At 42.7% G+C, this 24,423-nt stretch overlaps 1 protein-coding gene across 1 annotated transcript in view; it reads left to right on the top strand.

Annotated features, from left to right (window-relative positions):
- Positions 1 to 17,112: 17,112 nt before the first annotated feature.
- Positions 17,113 to 24,423, top strand: part of FRMD4B (FERM domain containing 4B) — a 139,482-nt gene continuing 132,171 nt past the window's right edge. The window contains exon 1 of the mRNA XM_062630304.1: positions 17,113 to 17,379. The gene's annotated coding sequence lies outside the window, so the exon portion shown is untranslated. The remainder of the gene's footprint in view (positions 17,380 to 24,423) is intronic.

Below are 24,423 nucleotides of genomic sequence, written 5' to 3'. Positions count from 1 at the left end.
GATGTGTCATCAGCTTTTGAATGATGCTATGGCTGTGATTATCCATCTGTCCAAGCAGTATTGGTCTGTTATAATAAGCTCTGAGAGGTCCCTCTGATGGTGTGTATCTGCACCATCCCAGTATCGTTCTTATCCCATTGGGGATTTTGCTCTTGATATAAGATTTCTTATTGGTTTATAAGTTTTATTGCTGTCCTGCTATTTTGCAGACATTTACTCAAGCTTCCTCTACCTAAAGGCAATATATTTACGATGGTAATCTATGATTTTGCCATGACTTCCATGTTAAGGTCAGAGCAGTCAGCACTCTCACCAGCTTTAAAATACAGTGTGAGACTCGGGGTGCAATGAGAAACTCGACAGCATGTAAATGACTTGCAAAATTAGTAAAAAGAATTCCATAATGAAGCAAGAAGCTTAACCCTGCACTTGGCCTCAGGGAAAAGCTCCCTTGGTACTTGCTCCATCCTCATTCTCCTCTTCTGCTCCCTGTTGCTCTGCCTGTCCCTGTCACACTGCTCTGCAAAGGTGCTGTGGGGACATGCATGGCTCGGATGCCCAGTGTCCCCTCTGGATGATCTCCTGACCCTCAGCAGTGGCAGGGAGCTGAGCTGGTGGTGCAGGGCCACTGCCAGTCCTCAGTTTTCCATTGTTCAGCCAAGCTTCCCATCCACCAGATTCCCCATTCCACTTTGGCAAGCCCTCCTCAGAATGCAAACTTCATCTCAAGGCCTCCTTGCTGAAGCATTACCCTGTGTTTCTTGTTCCTTAGATCATCTTGGTGAAGCTGGGATTGATTTTCCATCCTGGGAAGCTCTGCTCTGGACCGGTTTCCTTCACCCATCCCTTCAGGTTATCCTCCCTGCCCATTACCAAGGAGTGGCAGCTGCAAAGGCCTGGCCTTGGGAAAGCTGCCCTTGCTTCAGGAGCATATTCTGTTACACTGAGTATATCCAGGCTCTGAAGAGAAATAATTAATGAATTATCACTTTGCTTCCATGAACAAGAGACAACCAATAAACCTATGGTGTTTAACAGTCAGAAAAATGATCTAAACAAAATTGCCGTAAGATATCACAAAGTCCTGACCTCCTCCTGTTAGTTTGTTCTTAGAAAGCAGCACACCTAACCGATACAACCACAAAATGAACAGGATCTCAGCAAAGATCTTGTGCGAAAGGGACCATTTGCATTTGACATGCTCTGTCACATTGAATTTTAATTACAGCTCCCCTCTGGTGCTGGCGCAGGAGGGGAATGCTAATGACATGCAGGAGAGGCAGCACAGGGGAGGGAACAGCAGTGGCAATCTACATCCGAGCACCTGAACAAAGGGCAAGGTCCCCAACCTGATGGCAAGGAGCAACTAACATAGCTATAGTAAAGTGCAAATCTTCTTGGTTTAATTCCCTCTTTAGCTCCTATTATTTCCCCCCAAGTGGTGAGCTACTGGTTGGATTAAACCACATCTAAATGAGTTTAATTTATTACATTGCAAGGTACAGCCTGTTTATGACCAAAAAAAACACTGAAGGATACCTGGGTTTAGCTGAACAAATCAGGACCACAGAACGCTTCTCTAATGATTACTAAGATGTAGCTTTGAATTATTACAATGTCATGACACTACTTGCTTAGTGTTGTATTTGTCGGGATCCTGTTTGTTGAGTTTTATAGCAACATCTTTAGGAAGCATTGCTTAAAAAATGCATCACTTAAAAAATGCATCGCTCTGGTGGCTCCATAGCTCAAGTATTTCTGGCAGTGATGACCTGTAGTCTTCTTGCATTATACACACACTTAACGCTCTGAAACAATTACAGGCATCATCAGTAACATCCCTGCTGTTTTCTACCTAGAAAGAGAGAAAGCATCTTAATCAAATGGTGATCATTAACTCACCAAGTATTACTACAGCAAAAGCTTTCAAATATGTGCGATGCTTATATATATCTCAACAAAAAGTAATCAGGGCATTAGGAGTCCATGTAAAGATTCAAGAAAGGGCAGAGAAATTTGGAGTACAAAACACACTTTCAAACCCCATAAATATAATGAGAGGCTACTCAGACTATTACATCCCCTTGAGGTGTCACTGAAGTCAGAGTTGACAGTATTCAGCTGGGCATCCTGTGCCTTGTGAAGATATTTCAGACCTCTTCTTGCTTCCCCCCTCCCCCAAGATAAAGATATTTATGTTTATATAAATATTATATTTAATGTTATAATATATTTACATGAATATTATATTTAATATTATAATGCATGTATATAAATATCATATTTAATATTATAAAATATTTATATTTCTCGAAATTACCAAAAGCAGCTCAATTATGTATTTAATCATGCTATTCAAACATGAACCAGCTTCCAAAGAAATGCAAATATGCTTATCAGGACAAACGTCTGATCTACACAGATTGTCTGACAATTCATTAAATCCTTAGGGATCACAACAAAGACTTTCACAACCCTTTTGTTGTAAGAGTGCGATCTATTCCTGGGGGGAAATTCTGTGTTATATTGCTGTCTGCTTGCACAATACAAAGATGTTTTTCCTGCATTATTGGGGTTAGTAATGCAATGTTTGCTATTTCATCACTGTATGTTCCTGCCAGAAGAATTTGTATTACCTCAAGCACTATTGATAAAACGGAGTTGTTTAGGGAGAAAAAGGTTTCATGCAGTGAAATAAATTAGGCAGGAGTCTTATAAAATGAAAATACAATTTAAAGGTATAAATTACTGATAAATAGCACGTGTCACTATGCTCTCTTCTTGGTTTGTGTATTTTCTATAGATTATTATCAATATTTTTTATAGTTTCTATATTTTTTCTCACCTTCTTTTTCTGTCTTTCCATTCTCCTCTTCTGCAAGTAATAATTAGCTCATTTAAAATTTCCCAGTGGATAAATGTGGCTGGCATATGCCATTGAACAGTAGCATAATGAAAGGTAAGATCTTTGTCTTCTATATTGCAGCAACACTTCTTTTAAGCACAGGAAGAGCTTCCTTCACTTTAGCATCGAAGATACACACTCATTTTCTCAGCAACATTTCTTTCTGCCTTTTGCCAGAACAGGATGCTATCAGTAAAGCAGCAACACAGGAGAGAATGAGCAGCTCTATTCCCGAAGCATCTAAAAACTGAGTGTGGACAACTAAGTTACCCTAAAGTGTTATTATCTTTACGTTTCTCTCATAGGGCATAAACCATGCCCAGTCATTTTACATATTGCAGGAGTTAGGGGGTTATGTTTTGCATTAAAAAGTCTAGGGGAATCTGGAGGGTTGATAAAGGACTTAAAAAGGGCGGACAGATTTCACAGGGCAAGAAGCTAAACTTTAGAAAAAAGTCATAAATCATTTATTCCTCCCTCACATAGATTTTTGAGGGTGGCTTTCAGTATTCTGATACGAACGTACAGAGCTCTTGGCATAGTTCAAAGTGTGGCTGCATTGATGTAAGGGCATAAATGTCAGCTGGGAATGTCTCTGCATTACAGAAGGAATATTCAGAGAGATTTCAAGTAAAAATACTCATCCTTCTACATATATATATATATATATGTGTGCTATCTTAATGTATATTTACCTTTTCCAAACTGCATGCTCAGCAGCATGGTCAGTGCCAGGTGAGATGATATGGCTCCAGGCAGGCTGAGATGCTCTGGCTCACATGAACCCTGCTACTTGCAGGTTACACAGTGAGTGAGAAAGTTGAGCCCTAATGAACGGAGCCACTGCCCCTCAATACTGCAAAGTAAGACACGTCTAATTCTGCAGCTGTGTCTGGTGCTATTTTCTCCTCCACTGTTTCATGTGTTTCATGTTCATAATCCATCTGACCAGGATGAGCTCTGAGTATCCGCCAGCCATCAGTGCAAGCGGGAAACTCGTCCTTTAAGTTAGCACAAATTCCCATCAGGCAAACCTCTAATTCCTCCCTAATTAAGCTTGGCAGATGAAGCTGAATGAAAACCATGTTGTGTTCCATCCAGCGTTTGAAGGGGTCTTTGCTAAATCAGAAATAAGTACTTTAATCTGTGTAAGGAGATATTTTAAGCACAAAACTGTGTCTGCAAAGGCAAATCCTTTATACATCCCTCAGGCACATGAAAAGATCCCCCCTGGCAGAGCAGGAGAGGACTGAAATCTCCTATAGCAACCGGCCACTAGCAACGGTAACAAACAGTCTGTGGTCTGATTAGTTCAACTTTCTCAATTGTTCTATGAGAAGCAAAGAGAGATGGAGGCTGCCTGTGCAAGGGCTCAGATTTTGCACCCTGCAGTACTCAAGCATCAGCTGGCCAGAAACAGAGGTGATCATGGACTTGATACCTTTGTGCCTCATTTTGCCTTCCTCAAACAACAAATGGAGTTTTGTTTCCTTCCTCGCTCCAGTACAGATGCAGAAGCCTAGGGAAGTTGATAAACCAGAGGCCTCACCTGAGCCAAAGTTATTGCTTGTACATATTTGTCTGCATTTGCACAGAATCCTGTTGGCTTAAGTAGGAATAAAATGTTGGACTGATATTTGCTGGCATCTGGAGTTAATATTTCAGCTGTTTCTATTTTTTGAAATAAAAAAGCAAGGTTATTTCCGCTCGAAGAGGCTCACAAAGCTGGGCAGCTTCATGAGATAAAGGGTTTGAGCTGCCACATTGGAAATAACAGAGTTTGCGCCTATGCTTTTGCTTTACTATCGCTGGAGCACCCACCTGTGCTGGAGACCCATGTGAAAATGAAGCAGACCCAAGCATTCTTGCAGCTTGCGAATGGCCACTTCTCTTCAGTCCACACCTTTCTGAGGTTTATTGGTAACGGGAATTATCAATCAAAGTTCACCTTTTGAATTAAAACTTCCTATGGCCTCAAACTTACTATTATCCTTCCCCATTTACTGCATTTCTTCAGCTATTTGCATTCTTTGCTTGGTTTTCCCCCAAGTGCTACCTAGAGCAAAGAGGAGCCACATCCCCATGCTCCTCAGGGTGCTCGCTCCCTCCCTCCGGCCAAGGAGGAGGCTTGAAAATCCTCACAAGAATCTGCTTTTGTGCAATAAAAAGATTGCAGTCAAAGCAGATAACCTTTTACTTGGTACCTGTGATGCACATTAAATACTGCCTCTGGCAACATCGTGAGCTGCTGCTTGTGATGGAGGCTTACTCTACAAAGAAATAATAGATTTCATCCAGTTTGACGCTGGGAGGGGAACGGACTATCTGCCTTAATAAAAGTTAGATTTATGCAGCCCTTGGAACACCTTGCTTGGTTTACACTCAAAGGGCACCAAAATATTCACATTTAATTGGAAACTGTCAACACACCTGTCAGAATGCCCTACCATGAGAAACAAGGGTGATTTACTTTAAAATTAACTACTCAAGTGGCTTTCATGTAAGGAGGAACACACTGACTCCATTGTCACAAGTTTGCTAATTTTTCATCTGTGTTGTCTCCTGCAGGATCACATTGAATTATACCATTTTCTCTGCCCACAGCAAAGCCCAGGGAAGAAAATACTCATCTACACTAACATTTTACATGTAGGATTTGTCCAAAAGCCAGAAAGCCAGAACAACATAGTAGTGATAGCCATAGTGTGGCAGACAGACCAAATGGTCATGCATAATTTGTGGGGTTATGAATCTCAGTTTTACAGCTCTTATTACCCTTTCTATTTTGTTGGTTCCATCTGACAAGCTTAAAAATAATTTTATTACCCCCAAATGACAGTTTCTTCCCATCAGCTACTACTCTGCTCTCAGCGGGTGCTGAGTGGTGCCACTGGTGAGGTTTGCTGTGTGCAGATCCATTTAGTCTGCTTCCCAAGAAACACAAAACACAAACAACTTCAGTCCCACTGAAAGCCATAAGATGCACAGCCGGTCGTTCACATTTGCCGCTGCCACTTTCTTCCTGAGGCTCATATGATGGGTTTGATCTTGCATCCAACATGCTCTGCCGCATACGTGCAGTTCACTGTTAGACCCCAGGATGGACTCTACAAACCAGAGAATTAAATAGCCTTCTAAAAGCATCCTTCTGAGGCCAGAGTTTGAGGGGTGTAATGTTTGGGTATCTGGATTAATACCATCTCACTGTCAAAAAAGAGTGAACACGGGGAAAGAGTCCACAGGCTTTCCTTGGAGAAAGTGAAGGTCAGTGGGAAATGGTATTTTGAAATTAAGAGTAAAAATGGTTTTAACAAAACTGAGATAGAGCTGATGTGAAAATCCAGCTGCAGGAAGCCTGGTGAGCAAACCCATCTCACAGGTGGGATGCCCTGTCCCTGGTAGTGTTCAAGGCCAGGTTGGATGGGGCTTGGAGGAACCTGCTCTAGTGGAAGGTGTCCCGGTCTGTGGCAGGGGGTTGGAAGTGGATGAGCCTTAAGGTCTCTTCCAAGCCAAACCATTCTATGAAGCCTTGAGGTGCTCAGGCTTCATCAGGTGAGTCACAGTGTTTTACAATTCAGTACTTTGACTTCTGGTGGAAGTACTGGGGAGGAGGGGTTAGTACTTATAATTTAATTTGAATTCCTGCTGAAGGAAGAAGTTCTTTTGTTTTTAGTCAAACATACAGTTTTGACAGAGCACTTTAACCAAGTTAGCTTCATCTTTTGAATGAGAGCATTCTGAGAAGGCAAAGCTGGTCCCTGCAAAGCACGCAGCTGCCACAGGCTCCCATCACCACCACTGCCACATCTGCTCCATCAGATGCAGTTTGTGAGGATCATAGTGACAAAGGAACCCAAGGCAATAGGCTAGCACATGCCTTTCTTCCTACAGTGCTGTCAAAAGCAGAGCACCAAAGATGCCAAAAGCAACCCCAGGAGCCTTGTTGTTCTCATAAAACAATTTAAGCACATTACAGCAATGTCAGTGCCTTCTGAAATGGAAAACATCTTGCTATATGCAATACATCAGAACAGAAAACAATTATAATATAGCATGTCACTGCTGGAGGTCAGCCTGTGCATCACATGCCAGGCTTAATGCTGAGCTTTCTTATGATGCATAATCTGATATGTAAAAAAATGTAGCATATTTAAAGAAAAAAAGCAGCCAGTGCTCTCTGTTGGCCTCTTCCTTGAGGATGAAAAGAAAAATACACTGAGTACAGAAGAAAATTGCTTCAAGCAAGTGACCTGATCTTGGAAGAATTCAGGTGCTTGTGTTCTTCAACACCTTTAAAAACACAAGAGGACATCTGATAAGAAGAAGAATGGGATTATTGTAATTTGATGGTAACTTGACAGCTGGCCCCAACCCATCTCTCTTTGAAGTCAATGGAGAGAAGGCAATTTCATTAAATCAGTGACAGTTTCATGAAGTCCTAGTGAAAGACTAATATATTTTACTTGTGTTCACCCTGTTTAAACCATAGGATGGGTCATGCATCTGTAAGTGATTCACAGCATGTCAAAGGATGTGTTCCTGAGACAGGTACGGAGGTACCGCATAACTCATAGTGACATACCACTTCCTGGATGAGCTGCTACTTTGACTCTTTTTCTCTATTAAATCACTTTCAGAATATGGCTTTTATGGGCATATATAATGTAAATGAGCCATTATCACAGTGAAGGCTGCTCTGGGAAGTGAGGGGACCTTTCTGCTGGATGCCTAATGGAGTTCTCATGGAAGCTCGGTTCATCCAGCACCCAACAATGCTTTTCAGTTTGCCAAGAAAATTGGACCAGGATTATTTACCACACATCCAATTTATACAAGGGTAAATGCTCCCAAAGGCTGCAACTGCATGTGTATCTCATCATATTTTTACCTGAAGGGAAGATGTGGGGTAACAGGACTTCGGTGATACTGTACGAAGGCACTTGCAGTCTGAAAACCATTCAGTGCACTCTGCAACTGGGTCTTCATTTCTTTGTGTAGGCTGCTCTTGGTGGCTTCTCAACACAGCTGCAAGGAGATCACACCAGGACAATGCACTATTATATCTGAAGGGAGATTAAATGCAAGAAAAAGCTCTTCATCATAAATAACTGTTTCCCATTATGGACTACATTTGGTTACATCTGTATACAATATGGCTCCTAATCTGCAGTGTGATTAAAATAAGCAAGAGATTAAAATAAAGAAAAAAAAGGCAAAAAAAAAAAAGTGAAGAAGACAGAAATTATATTTTTTTAGTTCATCTCTGATGTGTTGAAATCACAGCTTGAGAAAATATTTTTGAATAGTGTCAGGAGAAAAGACTGCATTATGTTGCTTTGATACTAAAGGAAAAATGCTTCTGGAGACAAGGGCCATTTGCATGTTAGAACTGGGACTTAGACATATTTTTAAGGCCACCTTTATCAAAGTGGCTGGTTGATTTAAGATTTTGAAGTAGTCAAGAACTAGGACGTGAATTTCAGGTATGATTCCACAGTCTCAAAACAGTGAAACCAAAGCATGACGACCAAGCTGAACAGTGCTAACCCCTGTCTTTGCTCTGGTTACCGGCTCTGAGAAATAGCTGCAAATGCTTCTGTGGACCTCGGTGGTGCTCTCAGAATTAATGTGTGGGAAGGATTTGAAAGATTATTTGAAGTTCAGTGTCATGTACAGAGGCCAGGAAATGTAGATAAATCATAAGTAAAATAATGAGGTTCTTTCAGGAGTATTTCTCTCTCTAGGTCTTTGATTTAATTCTTTGCCTCATTCCAAAATACAACCCAGAAGCCATTTCTGATGCAAGGTATTGAGTATATAGAAAGAATTGTGTTTGAGTTTGATGTATCGATTAAACTGCTACTGAATGATTTGAGACAAAGATTGAATAGTCTGAAAGTAATAAGATATGATTGAAGTGAGGCCTTCTATGGATTGGAATGGACGGCTTTTTCTGCCACACTGCTATCATTTATCAGGACACTAAATGTTTATTACTCCAAGACTTACATCTCACTGGTGAGATTTAGACAAAACTAAAGCTGTATGGCCAAGCAAACCCATTTACTCTTCAGCATTTAAAGCTGGACAAGGCAAAGCACGTGAAAAATGCAGTAGAGAAAATCCATGCTACTGAGATAACTCTGAAAGTGAATACATCAGTGCAGAGGCAGCAGGTCCTTTCTGGACCAGCTAATCCAGACTGGGGTATGTGTCCTTCAGCCCTACCGGCTACTCCATCTGCCTTACACCAATCTTTGCACCTATGGACATAGATCATTTTCACAGCACCCAACTGAAAGCCAAGAACCAATGACTCTCCTCTAGACACTGCTAGAAAACCATGAATGAATTAGAATGGAAGAATAAGGTAACCACTGCAATTCAAAATGCAGGTTCACTCTGCCTTTTGCTGGCCATGCTCCCAGATGCACCTCAGTGTCCAAGGAAGACCTGGTTCCCTCTCAAATCTTGTATTTCCCACATAGAACCAGAGAGATGTTTGTGTCCTTACAGCATGATTCAGCTAAAATCCACAGAAAGAATCATGAGCTGCAGCCATTTGAGACTAATATTTTATCTGGGTTTAAATTTTCTGGGCTTTTTCCCTTCCAGCTATGGAGTTTTCCTGACAACTTTCCCCTTCTGATTTTGGCAGATCCCAACAACCCGAATTCTGAGCACTCTTTCAAGTAATTACACAGCTCCTCTCTCACTAATGTAATCCCTGTTAATAATTTATTAAATATGTTTGAGTCATCAGACCAGAAAGGTCATACAAAGATAGACTAGGAAATGGAAAATTTGTTGGTTGGGTTGCTTAATGAATTGCAGACGGATGCTCATAACTTGGAAAAACTGAAGCACATCACATTTGGGGGGGACACAATAAAGCCTTGAAGTGCATTATGGATTTATGACCCGAGCAAAGCTACACCATAAAAAAAAATATTGTCATTACCTAAGTATGCAAATATTGCAAGTATTCCGTATGCAAGAGAAAAACATGTCTATTTAGCTAGGCTTATAAGCTATTTGCAAACTAATGAAAATGAACTTTTCTGCATTATATGATCATGGAGCATGCAAAGAGCAATTTGTACTTCAATAATTCTACTGTGGAGTTATGATTTAGGGGTCTTATATATCAGCCCCGCTGGCTACAATGGGGCTTGGCAGCCCAGATTGTGTGTTTTGCACTTTGCATATCTAGTCATATCCCAAGCTGTGGCTGCCCCTGGCTATTAGATAAATGGATATATGACAGTAAAACACTTCTCAAGGAAGACTCTGTATTTGTAGTCAATCATGAAGGAATTTTAAAGGTAAATTTTCCATAGCTAAAATGTCTATGCTGGGAAGTTGCCTGTTTCTTAACTAGTGCAAGTGTGAAAGGCTGAACCATGGATTTGAAGACTGTTGGTCTTTGAGAAGGGTCCATACTGAACATGGCTTGTGCCTCCCCTTGCTTTCCAGCCTGCCCACTGAGGAGGGGAGGGCAGGTACTTGCTATGAGGAGGTTCTCAGCTTGTTCAGCTCCAATGATACACCCTTGTTAGTCATGCAAGGGGTGACTGGGCAACAGATTCACCTTCATCGCAGTGCTGTTCTGCATACTGGAGAGCGAGGGGAAAAACATGCCCCAGTGCTTGGATTTGAGGATGAACAGTTTAATGGAGTGTGCTGAATCTACATCTCTGACCTTTCCTGTCTGGCAGGTGCCCTCTCAGTGACAGAGTGTGTATCCATTTCAGTGAATGACACTTTAAGGATATAACTGCATGTTATCTAACATCAAAACTAAACATTCTCAGTGTTACAGAGCTGTAATTTACTTAAGTGTCTTGCTGAAGCATTACACCATAAAAGCCATGAGCATTGGAGGGGAGCACTGGGGCAGCCGGGTGTGAGAAGGGAGAGGTCACCAATAAGGTGGTCACTGATAACCCATGACTGGCTTTGGGGGAGAAATCACAGGATTCCCACCTGATTACTCTTTGCCATGAGCTAAACCCACTCACTGTTTGTAACGGGGAAGGAATTTCTGACTCCTCAACGTGTAAGGCGACCTAATAGAAAGAAATGAAGAGGGTAGCACTGGCTTGTGACATCCATAACAGCCTTGGTGTCTACAACCCCATGCTAAAACAATCACCCTGGCATTTGCTGGTGATGTCCATCATGAGCATGCCAGTAAGAATATCTCTGCTCTCCAAGACATTCCCAATGAGCAATTACCACACACCCACAGACCACGCTGCTCGGCTGTGGGCTCACTTCTTAGCAGTCCCGGGGCAAAGCTGTCTGGCTTCACAGATGTTAATTATTTGTGTCTACTGTTAATTAGCTGTCTGCAGTCGGTCACGCTGGGGCAGTGACAGCCTGGGAGTCTCTCCCAGCAGTACAGCCCATGGGCCTTGTTCCCCGTCCCTCCTGTCTTCCCCTCCTCAGCTCTGAGCCAGAACATTTCATTTTAGTCACGGTGCCAGAGGCCAGACCCCAGAGGACCTTTGAAATTAAACACGTGTGAAGTACAGTGGAGATGGAGGGTGGGGACAAAAGCAGGGAGAAAGGGGCAATTTCAGCTCCTCAAGCATGAGAATCAAGAGCTTTCCTGATGCTCTCAATGTGTTTTTTTTCAGCCAGCCGCAAATCATGTCCTTGGCCATCCAAGGGAACCTGTCTATGATGGAAATTTCCACACTTGCCTCGGTTGGTATCCTGCTCTTTGTTGTTGCTTTGCTGCTTTCAAGACATTGTAAATAATTGAATTTTTACAGAAAGAAGGGATTTTTTTTTTTGTTACTGGTTTGCTGAGCTCAGAAATGCAACATTCAGGGTAAATTCTCCTCCTTATATTTGCAGTTACAGGGAAACGAAAGCTCTTTATTCACCAAAGACCACATCACTGAAGACACATCACATCATTTTCAATAAAGGAGTTTCATCACAGGACACATTTCCCAGCTGCATTAAGTCTGAATCATATTTCTTTTGTTAGAGTGTTAAATAAAAATAGGTGGTTTGGAATTCCAGCTAAAGAGCTGCGAAATAGCCTGGGCAAAAAAGAATTCACAGGGAATCCTTTATTCATCCTGCAAATTTATTTCCACTTGCAAATCGCCTGAGAACAGGCTGAGTTCTTGCCCAAATGGTACAGTGATTGTTAAAGCGTTACCAAATGATTTTCACAAATGTTTCTTGCATGGTAATTTCCTGGTGACCGAGTCACTGTAGATATTTGACATTTGAAATTCAGATTTCAGGTTCTTCTGATGGGATGCACAGATTGCAGGAATAGACCTGTGCTCCACTGGCTGAACACCAATCTCTGCTGCAAGTGGCCTGGTGATGCAGCCCCAGCCACCACCTGTCACTCAGCATCCCAAGGTCAACACAGGCTCCATCAGCCCTGAGGGCGTCCATTGTCACCCGCTTTGCTTCTCCAGCCTGTGTCTTTGGGCTCCACCATCATTTGCCCGATCCCTCCATGCCTGTCACACAACTCAGAAGGACCAGACCATCAGTGTTTATGATCATGGTGATCTCTCTGACCAGCATCTTCTCCTCTCTCCCATTAGCAAGCAACCTCCTTGCAACAGAGGTTGTGTCTGTGGCACTTAGCTTATTTGTCCTACGATGTAACTCCTAGGTACAATGCAATGCAAGCAATAAATAAGAACATCAAACCTGACGTTCTCATCAGAGGATACTCTTTCTGTCCATCAGAAACTCATTTGCTGGTGCATTCAACCGAAGCGAACACAAAGGACATGCAAACACACACGAAGCATGCTTGAAAATCCACATGAATATTCATGGCAATGGGATTTTTTTGCACTGCTCAGCCCCCTCTCCCTCTGGCACTGACACAGAAATGCCAGTGGGAACGGTGGGGTTGTGTCCATATAGGCATTCGCTGCCTCAGCCACCAGCAGATGCTCTAGTGCTTGCATGTGATGCACTAACTGGCTCCAGTGCCACCGCAGCTCCTGCTCTCTGATGCTTGTTGTGCTCTCCAGCTTGGTGGAGTTGGGCCATTGCATTTCAGAGAGGAAAAAGTGAAATGAGACATGCAAAAGAGGATTTTCAAGGAGTTAAAGTAAGTGTTTTGCATGAAAACACCCCAGATTTGATGGCAGTGTTCTTACTGGAAAAAAACTGACAAATGCCACTGGTTGTAGCTATGCTTGGGATTCTGTGATAGGAAATCAATGTGATGCTGTACACTCCTGCCCTTTCCAAATTACGCAGTCCTGGTCCTAAATGGTCCTTTCTTTTATAAATCAGACTTCTGTTCATGTTGGGCCTAAATTTTCCCCTTTTACAACAGCATTTTCCTCGCCCCTTCCCCAGATTTCCCAGCAGTGCTTCCTAAAGCAAAGCAGCTACGCAGTGTTTATAGTCCATGTGCTGCCTGCATCCAGGAGCTCCATGTGCTGTGTCATGTTACGTGTCTGCACCCTCATGAGTAGATTGGAGTGTTTCCTTGTCATTTACAGACCACATGAGGTTTAGAAACGCAGTGATCCAAACACATGATGTTAAGAGTGCCGGGAGTTGCAGGGGCAATCCCTGCTCCATGGGAAATGGCACAGGTAGGCTTTCCAGGGCTCCTTGAGATAAGAAATGACAGCACATCCCAGCATCCCTCTTCCCTTTGCAGTGCAGGGGGCAGAAGTGTTTCTGGCTGGCTCGTGGATCACCACTTTTGAGACAACCCAAGTGCTGCTCTCTTACCCCTTACCTTGTGTTACAACCTCCAGCCTCTCAGGACCTGGTTCACAAGCAGCAGTGGGATGATGGGGAGGCTGCAGGAGGTAACCTGGCAGATGATGCAGCAGAGATGTTCCCTGGCTGTAAATGTGAGGATGTAAAAACATCTTTACTATCAGCAGAGTGAGCTCCGAAGGGAGAGCAGGGAGCTGTCTCACTGCAGGTTTACACTAAATGAATTACGGAAGCAGAGAGTGAGGGAATAACATTGGAATCAAAAGGGGTTAAGATAAGATGGAAAGTAGCAGTTGAGCCAGGAAAGCAAGGTGGAAGTGGAAAGGGTGTTTACATGACACTAACAAAGCTCGAAGGAGGTGAGAGTAGGAGGGCTCCTCAATCACCTTGAGAAACTGCTGTGGGAAGGAGAGAAAAGAAGGCAGCACAACTGTGGATTCCTGTGAGAATACTTTCCAAGGAGATGTGGGAGAAACAGGGAGGTGCTCCTCTGCTCTTACATCACCTAATTCTGATGTCTTTAGTGGAGCTGTGCCGTTAAACCCAGCCTGCTGCCACGGGGCTGGTGTCAATAGCAGTGCAGGGCACTGGAGTGGGAGATGCAGCAGCTCAGTGACAGCAAGTTCCCACCACGGGCAGAGACATCAGAAGCTCCAGTGTGAGTAGTTTGGATCAAGCTGTGGAAATCATGGAAATATTAGCTAGATTGAGTCTCATTAGTTGCCAAAACCCCTAGCACAGCTGAGAAGACAGTCTGGATGGCACAACTGCCCTGGCAGTTGAATTGGCAGGTTCTGAGAGTACCTGCCTAGCATCCATATCGGAGATGATTTAAATGAGATAAGGGATTGGGCTGGATTGTGCTGATCTCTTTATATTGTCGTTGTGACCATCAGTTATCAACAAAGGAAAACATCGCTATATATATATTTGAAGGAGTTTGATTTTGTGGCGAGAGCTGTCAACAGCAATGAAAAAACCCTTCTGTCACAAAGCCAGAAAATTGTGCCCCAGAAAAAAAAAATGCTCCAAGGCCATAAAAGCCATTTCAAACATTCTACTTTGGGCTTAGTATCTCCTCATTTGAGGAGGGAGGGAAGAGGAAAGAGGGCAAAACAAATGGGGAATGTGCATGTGCTAATCTTGCATGGTGATGGTGGAAGAGATGCCTGGTCTTGGAAGGAATCAGGAGCGAGCACCCCCTGGCACTACAGGGGTTAAGGCCAAGGTGAGTGCTGATGGAGGGGACGCTTGCTGACATCTGAACACAAAGTGAAAAATCACCTCCTGCAGAACCTGGTAAGCGCTGGGAAGCTGGAGTGTGCCAGCCAATTTAAGTTCAATAAGTCTGTGAGAAATGGAGAGATAAATCAACACAGTAAAATACAATGCAGCAAACCCGGGTGGCTGGTGTGGACATTTTGCATGTTGGGTTCTGGGGCGCTTGTGTAGCCAGCAAAGAATTCAAGGCCCTGTGAAGAAAGGCTCTCAGGAATGGAAAATGCTGAATGACCAACTGAATATGTCCCATATTAAAGCTTTTCATACTGCCTTAAATGAAGCAAGCTTTTCCCTGCATGAAATTATTTACAGCACCATTGTGCTATTTGACAGCATTGTTTTCACACTGCTGGCCCTTATCAGAATGCCCCAGGAGCATCTGAAATAGAAAAACAAGGAGCACCCTGACCTTCCAGCAAATACATCACTGGCCTGTGGTAGGACAGGAAATTACAGAATTCACTTGTCATCTTCCAAGTATGACAGGACCTCTGCATCATAGAAAGAAATCTATCCCATAAGGTTAAATCACTGCTTATCTGCTTAATGGCAGTCAGACGTTAAGCAGATTGACTGGGACATTCAATTTGTTTATTTTTAAATGGGAACCCAAACAACTTAATGCTCCTTCTTGCCTTAATCTGCTGGCAGGCTCGGTATCCAATTTATTGTGTTTGTTTGATTGTCTGTTTATTTATGCCTCTTTTTGCCTCCTGTGGCCTGTTGATTCCTATGGGAGTGGATGCTCTGACTGGGCAGTTGCTCCCGTGGATGAATCCCACGCGGAGATTATCCTTGCTGTATGGCCATCTGCATTGGCTGCACTGAGTCTAGCAGCGATTTTTAAGCACAGGCTCTTGTGGATTATCCACATGCTTTGGTGAATACAAATCAACTTGCAGTTAAGATTAAGATACAACGATTTCCATATCTGGGAAGTGTACGGTTGTCAACGGAAAAACATAGTAAAGTAGCATACAGGCTGCAAGGTACAGTCAGCAATTTGAATAAATGACTATGTGTGGAGAACACTGGAACTGGGAACCTTTTATGGTTTAAGAAAGCAGAAAATGTAGATTAAGATGCCATTCATTAAACACCACCCAAACTGTTCTAATCCTTTCCCATGAAATCGTCATCTTCTAAGCTGTAACATGTTAAGTATACCTAAGAAATAAAGCTGATTTAATACAGCTGTACCCCTGAAATGAAGGGCAGTGTGTTGCTGCCTTACTTTTATTGCTTTGATCTAGGTTCCCTACTAGTTTGATACAGATAAAGGTTAGGGAGAAACTAGCAAGGACCTGATGACAATTTAATCCCTGTGGTGATTACCATGTGGCAATTAAAGGCTGGCTGCTGTGAGATGCTGTATACTTTCAGTGCCTTCTCAGGCGCGTTTTTCTCTTGGTAGTGGATAGTGTTTTCTAAATGATCAGGGTGGGATTTTCAAAAGCATGTGTAGGAGCCCAGTAACTGGAGTTTTAATGAGTCAGGTGCTTGTGGATGATTACTAGAAGCCCCTTTATACTGTGGTCTAATCAGAGATTTTGTGTGTTTGTTCATACAGTATAAACAAGTGTAAATTCTGCTCATCTTCCAGACATAAAACCCCATCAAAAGCAGCCTTCCATGCTAGCCTGAAATAGAAATCAAAACCTTCCTTCTGGTTTTAAACTCTATTCTCTATTGCAAGAAGAGAAGACAACAAAGCTTTAACTTAGGTAGTCCCATTGCAATGCCTCCCGTCTCTGTGAAGCAGTTACACTCATATCAGATTATGAAAACCACAGCTGGTTTTCAGGTTTTTTCCTGATGCAGCCTACTGTACCCTGCCTTTCTCACACACACACACTTTCTATCTAAAGAGCAGTACTATCTAAATTCTCTACACCAAGCACTTTTCTGACCTCTTCTTTACACCTACTGGAAGTGGAAATGTCTGCACTCTCTCACAATGGAGATGAATGCTTGCAGGATGTGGAGGCTTTTTTGTGATTGTGAAACAAGCTTTAAGATCACCTGGGAAATTGTCCAGAATTGCTTTGGAAGGGTCTCTGATGGAGCCCTGAGGGCACTAATTAGCCTTAATGGCCCTGATTGGCCCCACCTGGTGCCTCCACCCACTCCCATGGGCCCAGGAGTACCATTTAAATTCACCTGGGGGGTTTACTGCCTCTGTCCTTTGAGTTGTGTTGGAATTGCTCACCCATGCCTGGCTGAGCACCCTATTGCAGGAACTGAATTCTCTGCTTGACCATGGATCTGTATTCTCTATGAATTGGTTTAATGATTTGGACTCCTACTTGAAGCTGGGCACCAGCTCTGGGCTTGCTTTGCTCAGGTACCAAAGGGCTGAACTCTGGTTGGTAAGGTTCTTTCCCTGTTGTGGTGCAATGCTCTGCTCCATGTGCCTTAGGGATCTGCTGGCCCTCTCTGCTCTGAGGTTCCCTTTGCCAAAGGTAAGGTTATCTATACCGAATGCCTCCATAGCAAGCACTTTCCTAATCTGCTCTTTAAACCCTGGGGAGCGTTTTTGCTACTATTGCATTGTAGAAGTAAGGTTTTGAGTAAGTGTTGCTGATGCAATGTCTGGAGGCATGGTGGAGTTCAGCTTATCTTGTAGTTTTGGTGAGCTTTGTACTAATGTTTCCTTATTGAGGCTGTGTGGGTTACCTGTGTGTGATTTGAATCACAGGGTGAATGTGCTGCTAAAGTGTGACTTAGATAGTGAGCTTGCCATAGCTGAACTTACAGGGGTTTGGGGAGGGGAGCATTTAATGTATGGCTTTATCTTCATGGAGCTACATGACATTCTCTTTTGAATCATAGATATGTTTTATGGTGGACATGTTTGTAGGCTGTCCCTTGATATATGGAAAGGCCATGACTCTCTGTGAGTGTAATTGCATAGCTTGCTCATTCACCAGAAGTCATTTCAGAGTAGCCATGGAGAGCACTCTGGAGGCTGAGAGCACTAATGGAAGGTCAGCAAGTTCTTTTCAGATGATCAGGGTCAGGCCCTGATCCAGGTTGCATTACTGAGGAGACAGAGCAAAACTCATGGGCTAAATGTCATTATTTCTTCTTGACACCAGCATAACAAAACCCTTTGGTGCAGTTTCAGCTCTTACGATTAAATAAATGGGATCCAACAAGCAGGACTCTGTTTGTCAGAGTTATGTCCATTGACCCTCTTGCAGTATTTTTAGCTGGTTGTATGCCTCTAGTGTTATGCTATTTTCTATCTTAATGTGTGTTCCTAGACTGGCTGGTAGAAAGGCAAAACAAAAAGCCTTCACATCAAGCCCCCATATAGCCATCAAGATATGCCTGGCACCTAACAGAGTAGCTGTGCTTCTGATTTATGGCTGTCAAATGTGCCTGGAGAGAGAAGCAAAGTAGCCTCAAGGCCTGGCCCTGATATACAAGAACTGAAATAAGTGTAAAACTGTTCTTGTGGCATCAGAGAAAAAGTTTGACAGCCCTTAGTGAGCAAATAAAGTAACAGCACAGTAAAGTGGTGAACGGGCTTGGGCATGTTGTAAAATGTTCTGTAGAAAGTGAGAGTAATAAGTAAAAGTTCTGGGACTATTTTATGGCAGGAATGAAGCTTACACAGTGTCATGCAAGCAGCTTTTCTCCCCTGCATCCCAGAAGTGCTGCGATTACAGCCACTAACTCTGGGTAACAGTGGCTGTCCTTGCAGCTTGCCTTGCTCATCCTCCAGACCTTTAGGGCTAATTAAAGAGCCCCCCAGAGCCCCATTTATTAGCCTCATATACTCCATAGTGAGCATGATTAATGTTTGGCTCTCAGTTAGGGTTCAAATGCAATTTAGCAAAGACTGAAGAGGAAATCAAGTGAAGTTTTGAGGTGTTTTAAGCTAGAGACACACAGAAGGTATCTCCACAAATGGATGGATCTGTGAGGAGGACTGGGACTCAGCCTGTACCTTTCTTGCTAGTCAACCTGTTCCCCTGTGTGATCCTCAGCTATCTACCTCTATAAGAAATAAGGAAAGCTGCTAATATTAATCTTAGCACTGTGCCTTTGGATCTCCTGCTGAGACACAGCGAGTAGAGCTTTTCAATATATAGCAAGGTTTCTAGGTCCTCTTGGCACTAGAAGCTCAATTTTTAAACTTCGGATAATGTTTTGAAATACGGGGGGTGCAACTTAAATCTCATGGGGTTAATATGACTGCAGGAGCAAACTGGAAAATTGTTTTAGGAGTGTATCTTTAAAAACTAATGAATATTCCAAATCAGTCTGAATGCACAAATTTATTGGCAATGTGAATGTAAAAATTCAGAATTTATGATTAAATATATCGGGGTGCAGAGAAAGTCTCGGAAAGAAACTCCTTCTAGAATTAATGGTGCTGCGGACATAGTGTGTCATCTTGAAAGACTAGTTCTTGCTCAACATGTTTTAGGAGACCTACAGTAAGCACAGGGTGAAATACTATGGAGCATGGAGTGCAAGGTGTTTGAACTGAATACCTGTAATGAGCCACTCTGCACTTTGTAATAAGTCTTTAATTCTATGGAAACAGGAATAGGATCAGTGAATAATGAAGAGAGGAAAATGCAAGAAGAGCCCAGTAGATTGTGCTATCAGCCATCAGAATAACCATAATTTCTGTGGGAACAGTTTCAGTGATAAAACGAGTAGCACTCATACCTCTAGCTTGCTTTCTCTTGGTATTACTGAGCATAGATAAAGTGAAGGTCTGTGAGAGCATGTTTAGGACCTGGGTGTGCATTTCTTTTCCTGCTGTTATCCTGCAGAACTGCCTCTGTTTAGGAACCCTGGCAAAATTAAGGGCTTAGACACAAAAAAAAGAAAATTCTTCAGCTCCTTCTGCAGACTCTCAGCTCAGCTATTGCCAAGTATTTGGGTAGGAGACAATATCGCATCTGCAATATTAACAGACAATGTGGGGAGATGGAACAGATTGTTGCAAGCTCAGAGAATGTAGATGTAGGGTGGTAGCATGAGGAAAGCTTAGGTTCACTGGTCTCATTTTAAGCCCTTAAAATTGGGCATTGAAATCAGCCTGGGTGAAGGACAGAAAAGAACATCGCCAAGTCTTTTCTGTAAGACAGGGAGACTAAAACTGGCAGTGGGACACTGGGTATAGTGTCACATGTACATGTAGGAAAGAGCAAATTATCAAACCTAATGGTGCTTACAATCATTACCACTTCTAATTGCCTTTATAGAATTTTAGAAGACTATCTGCTAGCAGAACCACATTTAAATCAACACTGGAGATTGTGCAGCAAGATTTGCGGTTATTTACTGTTGAACATAATAATCAACCCTACTTTTTCCCATTTTAAGTAGCATCACATTGATAGAGCTTAATGCTTTAAAATGACATCGGTGCAGCTAAATTTAAGGCAACATAACTAAAAAATATTTTGGGAATTCTGCAAGTTTGATCAATGAGCTCTTTAAAGCACATATACAGGCGAGACAACTTCTGAAAGTTGTGTGTGGGCACATCATTTAATAAAAAGCAAGACTGCTTTCTGGTTAACTTCTGTTTAACAAGGCTGGGCAGAGCCTGAAGTCCCATTTTCTGTTGCTTAAAGACTTCAATTTTAGTTACTCCTCTATTAGTGTGATAAGGCTGGACCATGCTATTTCTCATCTCCCAATTTTCCTGTCTGCAAACCAGGGAAACTAACAACCACCTCCTTTGTAAAACAGTTCAGGTCACTCTGAACCATATGTACAAGCCAAGGTGCTGTTATAGCAGTGTGGTAGCTTTAACCCTTTAAAAACAAGATCAAAAGCTGGAGTCAGTAATAACGGGCGTTATTGAAACTGGACAGGGTGCCCAGAGTTGTTCTCTCAACCAACAAAATCCTTATTCCCAGTGATAATCCAACACCTGTTAGAGAATCTTCATGTCACAGGTTTAATTTCAGCCACAAATAAGGCAGGAAAGACTCTTTGTCAGGTAAGGGTAAAAGCAGTACTGCTGATACAGGAAGGTTTTCCTTGCATACCATTACCAGTGTTGAATGCATCCCACACCCTTTATTTGATAACTGGTGTTAAGGGAACCAACTTGAAACAAGACAATTGGGAAAATGCAGTTAATTTGGACAATACACAAGGAATTAGACCTGAAAATAGGACAGGAGTTGTATAATGGTGCCAAGGTGGAGGAGGACACTTCAGCCCTGTCAAGCTTTGTAAAACTGGCTGGTGCAAACAGGCTGCTGACATTAGGAGTGTGCTGGTGCCCCGACAATACCCAGGGTGCCCCACTGAAAGCTGAGATTAAGCATATATGAACGTACTTGCTGAATTTAGACCTTGGACTTGGATCCTGGCACCTAGAAGTTGGCTTTGTAAAGACTTTCTCAGGGCTCAGGTCTGCTGGTGTATTTTTATAACAACCCTTTGTATGTTTTGGCAGTTCAGCTAAATTACATCACTGTATCTTTCTGCATTTTATTTACCTCATTTCCTTTTCTAAAAATATATAAAAGTTGACTATTCACTGATATGAATTTGAAAACAGTGAAAAGCCAGCAGCCCCTTCCCAGTCTTCCATTGTTCACTTAAACCACATCAGCCACATTGAACCACACACATAAACACTACTTGCAAAAGATGTTGATGTGGAAGAGGTATTTTGGAGAAGCAAAGAAAGGAAAGGAGGAAGGATGGGGAGCTTCACTTACTTTTCTTCAGGGAGGAAAAAGAATTGTGCAGAGGAGGAGGAGGGTTGTGCACAGGATCAGGCTGTCAGCCTGGCCCGGCCTTGTACAGCTGCCTGAAGCTCTTCTGTGTCCTGGAGGCTTCAGTCCTCTTCATGATAGAAACACGGGGAATCGGTTTGCACAAGCACAGAGTAACTGTGTATAGTAAAGACTTTATCTAGTTCAGTAGATCTGTTCTGAAATGAACAAAAATTATAACTGGGAAATGATTTCAGATGGGAGCATCCGAATTGTTTTTCAGGATTGAACAGCTTTCAGGATCTGCGTATTCTGGTTTAGAGGAAGAATCTGAAAGGATTTTTTTGCATCAGTCTAAACAGCAGCTCTTCCCCCAATGCCCCTGTAAGAAACCTAGTTTTCTGCTGCTAGCACATGTGGGTGAAGCCTGGCTGTGCAGAGGGCATGAAATAGAGCACCATCATTCAAGTGATGCTCATCTTAGGCTCTGTGTATGTCAGTGCCAAACTACATGAAGAGCTTGTCTGTTCTGGGGTCTCAGAATTCTGCAGTGGGTTAGACTAGCAGTCCATTTAGCCTGGCATTGTGCTGTTCATCCTAAATAATAAATGACACCCACTCTGGCAGTTGGGGCAGATTAACATCAGGGTAGATCTCAGCAGAGAGGCAAAGTACCTTTTTAAACATCAATATTCCTCCCTTGCTCTAAAGGGATTTTGCAAAGAGCTATGGTCAGTGCTGGGGTCTATGTTTCACATTAGTAAAAATAGCATAAATTCAGCCATTTTTCTGGACAGATCTTTAATCTGACTCTCATGTCCGTAGGCCTTAGATGTTTACTTAAGAAGCTGCTCTCCAAAAAGTGATGTTTCAGGGCTAGGAATGCATGGGTTTTGTTTCAGGCTGCCCAACCTTCAGGAAATAGATATGTTGACTAATTGCGCTGCAATGCATTTAATCTCTGGAGTTTTGAATTGTGTAAATAGCTGTTGGCCAAGAAAGGCAAAAGATAACTTTATTGTTAAGTCCTGCTTTGAGTTCTGCACCCTGTCAGGGACTGGAACTGGGGTTTCTCACCAAAGTTGAGGCGTTTTGATGTGAGACATGTAGTGTGAGCTAGCTTGGTTGAAAGCAGGAAAAACTCTGTGGCTTGCTGCGAACCATATCTTTGGGTTCATTTGTCTGTGCTTCATCTGTCTGGTTTCTCCCCTCTTGAGGGCAAGAGGCCCTGTGGATTTGTCAGGCACCTGCCAAAATGGGGTCCTGATCTAGGCTGGTATCTTAGGGTCAAGTGCAAAGCCAGCAGAGGCTACTCTATTTTGCTTGAATCCCTTAATCCATCACATCAGAAGGTCTTCTCTGCTGCCATGCAATGCTATCACTCATTCTCTGTGCAAAGTTGGTTTAGGTGCATCTGCACTACTTTCTGCAAGCATTTTGATTTTCTTATAATGCAGCTATAAACGAGATAAAGAACACTTATTTCAGCTAGTACAGAAATTGGTTGACCTTTCCTGCTCAAAGTAAGCTCACTCCTGTCTCCAGATCTTGATTTAGGATTATCTGTGGGAGGTAAATGCATGCATACATCACATCAAACTGTCAGTGTAATTTCCCCTATCCAAGTATTTACATACAGGAAGGGAGGTATGGGGAATTGTAATCCAGTAGTAGGTAGTGTTAGAATTTCTTTTGATATGGAACAATATTTTTAGGGAGATTGCATATTGGTGGTTCATCTTCTGCAGTACAGAGTCCATTGGGGGTTGGTTGGTGATGGCTGGAAATTAGGAAGCGATGAGACTGCTGATGTAGTAGCACATGTAGCTAAAATAATCTGATCCTTCTAGGGGGCAGATGAGCTCCATCACATGAATGTGCAGGAAACTGATGAAGTCCTGTGAGTCAGCAGGCAGAAAGGATGCGCAAGATGCAGAGGACACAGAGGAAAGTTTTGGAGGGTGATGTGCAAAACCTGACAATCTGAAGTTGTTATTGCTTTGCTCTTGACTTGTGGCCACTCAGAGCTGCAGAGGCAAATGTTGCTACCTTCCTGGTGACAGGAAACATCTGGGAGCACTTCAGTCCCCAAACCATAGCCACAGAGGAACTGGAGGAAAGAGAAACCCAGAAAAGTCAGATGGCAGCAAGACCCCATCCTAGGGGCCCTCAGGTGTAAGCAGATTTGAGAGAGGAGAGGCAAGAGAATAAGCTGCATGAACAGCATTGGCATAGCTACAGTGGCATGGGTGCAGCCAAGGAATCCTGCTTGATGGAGATTCTTACGTGAGTCAAGCTGTGCTTATTACTCTGCTTTAAGAAAAGTATGAGGTAGCTTGGCCTTGTAGTCTGTAGATGTGATAAATAGGAAGACCTGGTGTTGCTGGGGTTAATAACCATTATTTGATGCGAGATGTCATGTCAAATACATGTCCTGAAGCCAGGACAGATTGTAAAGAACAACCCTCTTTACCTTGGAGGATTTTGATCCTCTTAATTTTGGTTAAATGAATGAGCAATGATTTGTGACATTTTGGCAAAAATAACAGCATATTCCTTAATAGCAAAATGTCAGAGTGAATTCCTTCACAACCCAAGTGCTGTTTTAGCTGCAGAGATTTGTTCTGTGGAATATGTAGGACTTGTCATGGTGCTGCTTATTTCATATGGCAAGCCATGGTTTGCCAGCACCTCCAGTTTATCTGACAACCCCCAAACAATAGCCAGACCGCTGTTCATTAGGCAGCCTATTTCCATATGGTAATAAGAAGCCGTTTGTAGCATACCAGCGCGGATATTCTT

The sequence above is a fragment of the Pezoporus occidentalis genome, unplaced genomic scaffold, assembly GCF_034315485.1.
Source record: "Pezoporus occidentalis ecotype Australia unplaced genomic scaffold, CSIRO_AGI_Poc_V1 ctg35, whole genome shotgun sequence".
NCBI lineage: Eukaryota > Metazoa > Chordata > Aves > Psittaciformes > Psittacidae > Pezoporus > Pezoporus occidentalis.
The sequence above is the reverse complement of the archived record's forward strand: the minus strand, read 5'-3'. Positions and strand labels throughout refer to the sequence as shown.